Genomic DNA, 11,177 nt, shown 5'->3' on the forward strand with positions numbered 1-11,177 from the left:
CTTTATACACATATATACTGCCAAGTGCCAACAGTACTTCAACAACAAAACCTGGAAAATAATATAGTCACATAATCATTATAGCAATTAATGTTTATATTTTTTTTAAAGTAGTTGCACTATTAAAAGAATCTGGTTGTTGTTTCTAAATAACGTGATACCTGTATTGGTGAATCTGGGAGCTGTATCTAAATAGCGTTGCTTGTACATTTTTTGATATACCATCAAACAATAATGGATATGTAGTACCAACAAGAAAATAGTCGGCTTGATTTGACAGATAATCGACAGCAGCCCATGGAATAGACAACAAAATTGGGCACATGGGGGCCGCCTTTCTTTCTCATGGTACCAACAAGACACCATAATACCACTAAAGAACAATAGAATAGAGTTGCTCTGATAGCTGGCTGGAACCCTCAAAAAAGATGTTAGAAAATCAACACAAATTGGGCTAAAACTGAGCGGTACGAGCTGACCACATTTGTATATTAATTCTGGTATGAATCTGTTATTCATATTGGGTTATTCATTTTATGAAAGTTTTACTGAACTGGAGCCACGACAATGATTCCATTTTTTTACATTACTCCATAAAAGCAGCAAGCTTTTATTTTGGTATTATTTTTTTCTTTCAAGACTAGCAGGCTACCTATGACACCATGCTACAAAATAATAACAATGACTTGGAAAATGGCTGCATCACAGTATTATCATATCAGTCGCACTACTACCTTATAAATGAAGGCGGTACTATTGTGAAGCTGTAGTACTCTGGATATTTTCCATCCTTCTGTCATGATATAAATGCCTACAATGAGTATATAATTTTACAGGCTCATACTTGAGGTACTGTTGTCAAGCACTTGGGGAGCATATATGTCCATAAGGGTTGGTCGCGAGCCTGATTTTCTTCTCCATAATATGAAACCAAATGGTTGCATTTTGCTAAGAAGTATGCTTTTGGCTGCAAGGAAATTACCTAAAGTTGCCTTGAACGAGCTGTCCGGGGAAAGGATCGATTGGAATACTATCGTTCTTCGTTTGTCGGCTCAGTGTTGTGCACCTCTCGAAACAGGCTGCCACCTCACTTTATAGAGAAAGCAGAAAGCAAAGTACATGGCCGAACGATACAAGGTAGTGCCAAAGCCCACACTGGGGTTGAACGGTACCCGGCTGTGGCCAACGCAGTGATGTGGTGGATGCGTCCGGCGCAGCGGAGGAAGCAGACGCGGGAGACGGCGGTGAAGACTGCGGCAGCAGGAGGTCTGCCGCGATAGAGTGTAATGGGTTTTCCTCTACCGGAACAGGGGTGAGGACAGAAGTGGTCGATGTAGGATCCGCTACCGCGGTAGAGGATTCGGCTGGTTTCGCTGGATAGGTCGCCGGGTGAAAGAAGGGAAGATGATTGTGATGAGAGGGACTAGTGGACGGCGTGGGTGAGTTGGGATCTAACTGTTGACGCTCGGAAAAGGGAAAAATATTTTCAGCGAATGTGACATGACGAGACACGTGAACACGACCACTCACAAGATCTAGACAATGATAACCCTTGTGCTCGTCAGAAAACCCTAGATGGACACACAGGGTAGAGCGCGGGGAAAGTTTGTTAGGGGAAGTGGACTAGGAATTTGGGAAACAAGGACAACCGAAGACGCGAATTTCGGAGTAATTTGGACGAGAGAGAAATAAAAAGAAGTAAGGAGTAGTTTGTGGGTTAATTTTGGATGGACGAATATTGAGTAAATATGTGGCCACATGGAGGGCCTCAGCCTAGAACGTCGGAGGCATAGAAGATTGAACAAGCAGAGTGCGAATGATGTCATTAAGAGTACGAAGAGAACGCTCAGCTTTGCCGTTTTGAGAGGAGGTATAAGGACGGGAGAAACACAAGAGAATTCCATATTGTAGAAAGAAATTTTGGTTTTTGAAGTTGTCAAATTCACGACCATTATAACATTGTATGAATCTTATAGGGAGGAAAAAGTGGATCGAGACATAGCGCTCAAAGTTAAGGAATATATTATGAACGTCGGATTTGTTGCGTAAAGGAAAAGTCCAAACGTAATGAGTAAAATCATCAAGAATCACGGGATAATACGTAAAACCAGATACACTTTCTATGGGTGATATCCAAAGATCACAATGAATTAATTCAAAAGGAGAAGTACTAGAGGATTGAGAGGAACTAATGGGAAGGCGAACATGTTTGCCCAATTGACATGACTGACACATAGAAGAATTATGAGAATCTTTATTACAAGGTATTGAAAATCCACTAAGAAGAGTGGATAACACATTTTTATTGGGATGGCCGAGACGTTGGTGCCATAGATCAACAGAGACCTCCATAGATGTTGGAGGAGCAGCAACCGGAGCACCATGAAGAGATTAAAAATCACCGAAGCTATTGAATCGAGCGATCTCGGCCTTGGTCGGGTAGCCTTAACACACAAACCAAAGGGGTCAAACTCAACGAAGACATGATTATCAGTGGTGATTTGGCGAACAGAAATCAGATTTTTAATAAGATTAGGTGCTACAAAAACATCTCGAAGAAGCAAAGGCTTAGTTGGTGTAAGGGCATATTTATCCCTAAGGTGTTTTGGTGATTGATGACAACGCGTTTGCGGACTAATCGTGTGCCTTGAGTATCCCAGACATTTCATCGCTAGGCACAAGACGGTTGGGTGCCCCTCGAAGACTGCTGAAGACGGCGTCTTTTCTATGTTTCTTTTTGGTGGATTTGAGTCGTAGGAAAGCTGTACTATTAAGAGGGGGTCCGCGTTGGAAAGGTTTGGGTGGAATCATCACGTACACATCTCCTTCTTGGCCCCTCCTTTTCCCTTGGAGCTCCCTCCGTTTTCTTGCCTCCCTAGTTCTGGCTGCTGAGTTGGGTCGCGGTAGTACTGCTCCCAGGAAAGTGGTAGTACCGTAGGCATCAGCGGTAGTACCGTGCAGTGGCGCGGTAGTACCGCTCCCCTGGAGCCGCACTACCGCTGCCCACCAGGCTAGTACCGCTCCTTCGCGGTAGTAGGGGCGGATGTAATTTTTTACATCCGCACCTACCACGGTAGTACCGCTTTCGCTCCGCGGTAGTACCGCGCTATGCTGTCAGGCAGTAGTACCGCCCCTCGGCAGTACTACTGTGTCGGGTTTTTGCTAGTTCCGTTTCTTTGTGGAAGTAGGCACGGATGTTTCCTCCCCCCTGGCTAGGGGATTTCTGCCTTGTGGTAGTACCGCATGGAGGTGCGTTAGTACCGCGCTTGCGGAAGTACCGCCCTCAGTTCCTGCGTGTCAGATTTGTCCTTACTGTCGCTGGGGTTGCGGCAGTACCGCGGGCCAGTACGGTAGTACCGCATAGCCATGCGGTAGTACCGTTGGCCAGGCGCGGTAGTACCGCTGGCCGCGGGCTGGTTGGTGGGTAACGGTTGGATCTTTGTCCTACACTATATAAGGGGTCCCCTTCTTCCCCGTTGACTCACCTCTTCTATCCCCAAGCTCCATTATTGCTCTAAGCCCCATTATTGCTCTAAGCTCTATTTTTGCCCAATCTCACTCCCTAGCCAATCAAACTTGTTGATTTGTTCGGGAGTGGTTGAGAAGGCCTCAATCCACACTTCCACCAAGAGAAATTTGATTCCCCCACTAATCCCTTGCGGATCTTGTTACTCTTGGGTGTTCGAGCATCCTAGACGGTTGAGGTCACCGCGAAGCCATAGTCCATTGTGGTGAAGCTTCGTGGTGTCGTTGTGAGCCTCCAATTGAGTTGTGGAGATTGCCCCAACCTTGTTTGTAAAGGTTCGGTCACCGCCTCCAAGGGCACCTATAGTGGAATCACGGCATCTCGCATTATGTGAGGGCGTGAGGAGAATACGGTGGCCCTAGTGGCTTCTTGGGGAGCATTGTGCCTCCACACCACTCCAACGGAGACGTACTTCCTCTCAAAGGGAAGGAACTTCGGCAACACATCCTCGTCTCCACCGTCTCCACTCTTGGTTATCTCGTGCCTTTACTTATGCAATCTTATTTGTTTCATATCATTTGCTTGCTTGTGTTCCTATCCTTGTTGCATCATATTGGTTGCTCACCTAGTTGCATATCTAGACAACCTACTTTGATGCAAAGTTTAAATTGTTAAAGAAAAGCTAAAAAATGTTAGTTGCCTATTCACCCCCCTCTAGTCAACCATATCGATCCTTTCAATTGATATCAGAGCCTCGTCTCTTTATTAAGGACTTTACCGTTCGAAGAGTATGGTTGATACCGTAGACGGTGTGGAGGAACACTCTGGTGTGAATCCGACCTCGTCTCCGGGCGATGGGGGAACCTCGGTCTCTCGTGAGGAGTTCAATGTGGCCTTGGAGACATTGAAAACCTCCATGATGACCGAGGTTGAAAGCATGATTACTAAATTCCTTGAGGGGCTTAAACTATCCACCGCACCATTGAAAGTGGGTGATCCCACCGACAAGGTGACGGATGCTATCTCCGATGAGGGGGAAGCTAGTAGTGAAAAGGCTCCTTCTTCTAGTGGTAAAAATGGCACCGGCATCTTTGCTCATGTGGAACCACCACTTGTTTATGATGGACCGGTTCCTTCCACTCATTTGAATCATGCCGGTCCTCCCCCTAAGATTGTGAAAAATGAGGACTTTGATTCTTGGGTTTACCGCTTTAAACGTCATTTAAATCATGTGAACACTAACCTTTGGAGAATCATTGAAGAAGGTTTCTATCCACATGATCCAAGCAACTTCACTCCTCGAGAAGCCGCGGACAATCAATTCAATGAGAATGCTCTCTTCATCATTCAAGATGCAATTCCACCCGAAGACCTACCTCATCTTCGGCCCTTCGCCTTGGCCAAAGACGCATGGCATTGCGTTGTCTCTCTCTACTGGGAAAGCGCAAGCATTCAATGCTCCAACTATGAAGTGGTGCAATATGAGGTTGATGAGTTTGCAATGAAAGAAGATGAAGAACCTCGTGAGCTTTATCAGAGAGTAACCAAACTCGCGGTCTCACTACGAGATCACGGGAGCAAGGACACGGATGACAATAGGATCAAGCGCAAATTCCTCAAGGCAATGATGCCCTACCACAAGGCCATGTCCTCCATCATTCGTCAAAGACCGGACTTCCACACTTTGACCTCAAGCGAAGTGTTGGATGAGTTTGTGGCCATGAACATTTTGGACAAGACCGCCGACAATGCGGTGCTTTGTTCTCAAAGGGCAAAGAAGCCCAACCTTGCATTGAAGGCCAAGCTCACCGTTGAATAAGAAGAAGAGGAAGAAGAGGAGAGAAACCCCGAAGATACAAAGTATGTGTATCATGAACACATGGCACTCGCTTCAAGGCAATTTTGGAGCAAGAAAAACTCGAGGCTAAACTTTAGCAAAAACAACTCAAGTAGCATGAAGAGCAAGCAACGTGTAAGGACTTGCTACAATTGTGGCAACATGAGTCATTTTGTTGCGGAGTGCCCGTATGAGAAGAGGGAATACAATGGTGGCAAGCTCATCCGAAAGGACAAGGCCAAGTCATTCCCCAACAAGAGCAACTTCAACAAGAAGACTCCTCCCAAGGCATTGGTGGTACAAGAAGAGTACAATGAGGATGATGATGATGATGAAGGTGATGAGTCGGTTGCCATGGCCTCCGTTGCCATTGCGATGACTCCACGGGTGTCTCTCTTCGACTCACCCAATGAGAGCATCACCGCCAAGTGCCTCATGGCTAAAGCCACCAACAAGGTAACCCCCAACATCAAAACTACCATCATTAATCATCCTTCTCCAACGGATAGCATTAATGAACTTGAGGGAGCTAATGTGGAGGCAAATGAGTTTGAGGACTTTATGGGCAAACTTAAGGGAAAATCCAAGAAGCACTTTGTTGCTCTCTTGGAACAACTTGGTGAAGCCAATGACATGATCGAGGCTCACGAAGACACCATCACTAAGATGGAAGGGCATAGTCGTGACTATGCCACTGAGATTTCGAATCTTTCCAATGCTCTTGAGGAAGAGCGTGGTCTTCGTTTGGCTCTTGAGGAGTCACACAACGTTGATCATGCTAAGTTAAAGAAAGATTATGATCATGTCCTCATTGTTTCTCATGTGCTAAACTCCGAGAAGGCCGAACTTGAGGTTGATTTTGCTAGACTCAAAGAGGAGTTTGATCTACTTGACAAGGCTCACAAGGTCTTGAAGGGTGCTCATGCTAGCCTCAAAGAGTCTCATGATCAACTTCAAGTAAAGCTAACCAAGGAAAAGGCACTTTTCCTCGTATGATGTTAATTGATAATGCAAATGCTACTAACCCGTGTTGTGAGCATGTGCATCTCGTTGAGGAAAACGCTAAGCTAAAGGGGAAACTTGAGAGAGGTCTTGCGACTTGCATACAAGGCAAGAAGAACCTCGAGGACCTCTTGATCAACCAAAAGGGAGTTGTGGCCAAGGAAGGGGTTGGGTACGTGCCCGACTCCAAAAACAAGAAGAAGAATGGCAATATCAAACGACCTCCTCCTCTCATGCAAACCTTTGTGAAGGAGGGAGAAAGTGCCTCCGAGGAGAAGAAGAAGAACAATGCGAAGGGTGGAATTGTCAAAAGGGGCAATGTCACTCCTGGCATCAAAGCCGGCGACTTTAATCCTTCTTATGTGTTATGCCGTGCTAGTGATGGGCATGTCTATGCCAAATTCATTGGTTCTCCTCATGAATACATTGAATGGTCTATTTGGGTTCCAAAGACCCTTGTTACTAACATCAAAGGACCCATTACAAAATGGGTACCTAAAACCAAGCATTAATCTCTTGTAGGTGTTTGCTTCCGGTGGGGGATCATGGTTGCTTGATAGCGAAGCTACAAATCATATGACCGGAAGCAAGGACTTGGTGGTGAACGTGCACAAGATTCCATCTATGCCCACCAATGTCAAGTGGGGTGACGCCTCATCCTCTAAGGTATTGGGACTTGGCAAGGTGGTCATCTCTCATGATCTCACGATCGAGAAGGTCATGCTTGTTGAGTCCCTTGCATACAATTTACTTTGTGTTCGTCAACTTGCAATCATGGGCTTTGCCACTTTCTTTGATATCGATACCGTGGCCCTCTTGTGGAGCAAGACTCTTAAAGTAGCCTTTGTTGGGCATGTCGAGAACGGTCTATATGTGAATAACTTTTCGTAGAGACCCACTAAGACTGTGACATGCCTAATGGCGAAAGTTGATGTGGGATGACTTTGGCATCGCCGTCTAGCCCATGTCAATATGAGATATTTGCAAAGTCTCCTCAAGGGGGACCATGTCCGTGGACTAACGAATGTTAGTTTTGCTAAAGATCGTGCTTGCAGTGCTTGTATCGTAGGAAAGCTACATGAGAAGGCTCACCCTCCCACGACTATCATTTACTCAAAGAGGCCTTTGGAGCTCCTTCACATGGACCTCTTTGGGCCTCCATCCTTTGATATTCTTGGGGGTAGGAAGTATTGCTTGGTGATTGTGGATGACTACTCAAGATACACTTGGGTGTATTTCTTCAAGAGGAAGAGAGAGACCCAACAAACCGTCATTGACTTTGCAAAGGAAGCACAACGTCAACACAATGCAAAGATCTTGACAATAAGAAGTGACAACGGCACCGAGTTCAAGAACTACACCTTGGATGAGTTTCTTAGTGATGAGGGGATCAAGCATCAATATTCCGCACCTTACACCCCTCAACAAAATGGTGTTGTGGAGAGGAAGAACCGGACGTTGATGGATGCGGCAAGGACCATGATGGCGGAGTTCAAGTCTCCATATGACTTTTGGGCCGAAGCCATCAACACCGCGTGTCATGCATCCAATCGGCTCTACCTCTGCAAGGGCTTGAATAAGACTCCATATGAGACACTCACCGGTAACAAGCCCAACCTTAAGTACTTTCGAGTGCTCGGGTGTAAGTGTTTCATTCGCAAGAAAGGTATTCGGTTGTCTAAATTTGAGGCTAGAGCTTATGAGGGCATATTTGTTGGTTATGCTACAAACTCTCATGCTTACTGTGTCCTCAATAAATCCACGGGACTTATTGAGGAGACATGTAACGTGGAGTTTGATGAGAATAATGGCTCCCAAGTGGAGCAAAGTGGCCCTTGTGATGTAGGTGATGAAATTCGTCCTCAAGCCATAAGAAGAATGGGTGTTGGCTATATCCTACCCATTGAGGAACCCCTTGTGGCCGAAGGAGAAGGACAAAGCTCCACTCAAGTGGAGCCATCACCAACCCAAGGCCCACACGCTTCCGAAGAACAACATGAAGGCCCTCATCCTCAAGAACATGACCAAGGGCAAGATCATGCTCAAGACGGTGTTGACACATCAAGTGATGCCCAAGGTCAAGTTCTCTCCTCCGAGCAAGTTCAAGAACAAGAACAAGCTCAAGACGACACTCAAGATGAAAAAGTGACCACTCCTCGTCTCACCCCCGAGGAGGAATTGGAGCGTCGTGCCGCCAAGGTTGCTTCCAAGCTCTCCACCAAGGATCATCTCATGACGAATGTGCTTGGAAGCTTAAGAAAGGGGGTAAGCACTCGTAGATAATTAGCAAACTATTGTGAGCATCACGCGTTTGTCTCTTGTGTCGAACCCCACAAGGTCTATGAGGCGCTAGAAGATCCGGATTGGCTCAATGCCATACATGAAGAACTCAACAACTTCGAGCGCAACAAAGTGTGGAGATTGGTGCCAAGACCGACGGGGAACCACAATGTCATCGGAACCAAGTGGATATTTAAGAACAAGCAAGATGCCCATGGGATTATCATTCGCAACAAGGCTACTCCCAAGTCTAAGGTATCGACTACGGTGAAACCTTTGCTCCCGTTGCTCGTCTTGAATCTATTCGCATGTTGATTGCTTATGCTTCTCATCATAACTTTAAGTTGCAACAAATGGATGTGAAGAGTTCTTTTCTTAATGGTCCCATTAATGAATTGGTTTATGTCAAGCAACCCCCCAGGTTCGAGGATCCCTACTTTCCCGATCATGTGTATCAACTCGATAAGGCATTCTATGGCCTTAAACAAGCCCCACGTGCGTGGTATGCCCACCTTACCGAGTTGTTACAAGACCGTGGTTTTGATGTTGGGCTAATCGACCCCACTCTTTTTACCAAGAAGGTCAATGGGGAGTTGTTTGTGTGCCAATTATATGTTGATGATATCATCTTTGGTTCCCCTAACAAAGCTTTCAATGAGGAATTTGCCGCTCTCATGACCTCAAAGTTCGAGATGTCTTCCATGGGAGAGTTGAAGTTCTTTCTAGGGTTCGAAGTGAAGCAAAGAAGAGAAGGAACCTTCATCAATCAAGCCAAATATACTCAAGACATGCTCAAAAGATTCAAGCTAAGTGATGTCAAGCCGGCTTCCACTCCAATGCCCACCAAGTGCCAACTTGACATAGATCCCAATGGTAAAGCGGTGGATCAAAAGGTATATCGCTCCATGATAGGCTCCTTGCTTTACCTTTGTGCATCTAGACCGGATATCATGTTGAGTGTGGGAATTTGTGCACGGTTTCAAGCCGCACCTAAGGAAAGTCACTATGTGGCGGTCAAACGAATCTTTTAATATTTGGCTCATACCCCAAACTTTGGCTTATGGTACCCAAGAGGAGCAAACTTCAAGCTTGTAGGGTATTCGGATTTCGATTGGGCGGGAGACAAAGTGGATAGGAAGTCCACTTCCGGAGGGTGCCAATTCCTTGGTTGCTCTTTGGTAAGTTGGTCTTCCAAAAAGCAAAGTTGTGTGTCTCTCGTCCACCGAAGCGGAGTATGTGGCGGGCGGTAGTTATTGTGCGCAACTCTTATGGATGAGGCAAACTTTAAAGGATTACGGTGTCATTTGTGACAAAGTGCCTCTTTGGTGTGACAATGAAAGTGCCATCAAGATCTCTCTCAACCCGGTGCAACACTTCAAGACGAAGCATATCGAGATCCGGTATCACTTCATATGGGATCACATTAGGCGAGGAGAGATCAAGCTCAACTATGTCAACACTCATGATAACCTTGCATATATTTTCACGAATCCCTTGGATGAAGCAAGATTTCATGAGTTAAGGCATGAGCTAAATATCATTGATTCGAGCAATGTTGCTTGAACCCTTGCACACCCCACCATACACAACGTGTTGTCTTGTATAGATCTAGGCATGGACATAGGGGGAGTGTTGTTCTCTCAATGAACTCTCCCTCCCCCCATTATGCATAAATTGATCAAGTCTTTCACATTAGCCATGTTTGATGGTACTTGTGCTTCAAAGACGAGTTTTGGTCATGGACCCAAGGATAATTCTTCGCGGTGCCATACCAATTCACTCAAACATAGGTGGCTACGGCCACCACCCTCTCTTTGGAGAGGTGGTGTCTCGTGGTTGTTTCGTTTTGTCGTGTGCCTTTCTGCCTTTGTGTGTTTGCGTGGTCTTGTGGTGTCGTATTGCCTGGAGTGTTTGTGCAAAGACCCCCTTTTTCATGTGCTTGAAACATGCATCTTCTTGAGCCCACGGTACTACCGCGGCTTGCCGCGGTACTACCGCTTTGAGAGGCATGGTACTACCGCGCCATAGCGCGGTACTACCGCTTAGGAGCGGTACTTCGGAAGTACCGCGCCGAGCGGTACTACCGCGATGCGGCACGCTACTACCGCACCGTCGAGGGAGCGTGGGGGTTATGACTCGGGCAGGGGAGTTCCAACTCCCCATACCCATTCACTTGTCTCTCTCGCCATGTCTCTCTCTCTCTCTTGCTCAAGAACGGCGCCGGAGGCCCTCGCCGGATCTCCATCTCCGACCAATCTCCTTGGATTCTGACCGGTGGGATCGTTCCCCACCACTTCCTCTTGCCATGGACCAAGGTTTTTCCCCAAATCCCTCTTTTTCTTGGTTGTTCTCTCGCTTGTAGGTTTTTGGGGAGATGCTTGTTGTTCTTGAGATTTTAGGCCAAATCTATGCAAGAGTAGGATGTAGGAGAGTCGTGTTGCGTAGGAATCATACTTGGTAGATTTGTCCAACCGTAGTACCGCCGCGGTTTCGCGGGCTTTTCTCAGATTTGAACTTGTTCGGATCTGACATGGTGCGGTACTACCGCTCGTGCGGTACTACCACCCGTCAGGTGCGGTACTACCGCACTAG

The sequence above is a fragment of the Triticum aestivum genome, chromosome 5A (genome assembly GCF_018294505.1).
Source record: "Triticum aestivum cultivar Chinese Spring chromosome 5A, IWGSC CS RefSeq v2.1, whole genome shotgun sequence".
NCBI classification, from domain to species: Eukaryota; Viridiplantae; Streptophyta; class Magnoliopsida; order Poales; family Poaceae; genus Triticum; species Triticum aestivum.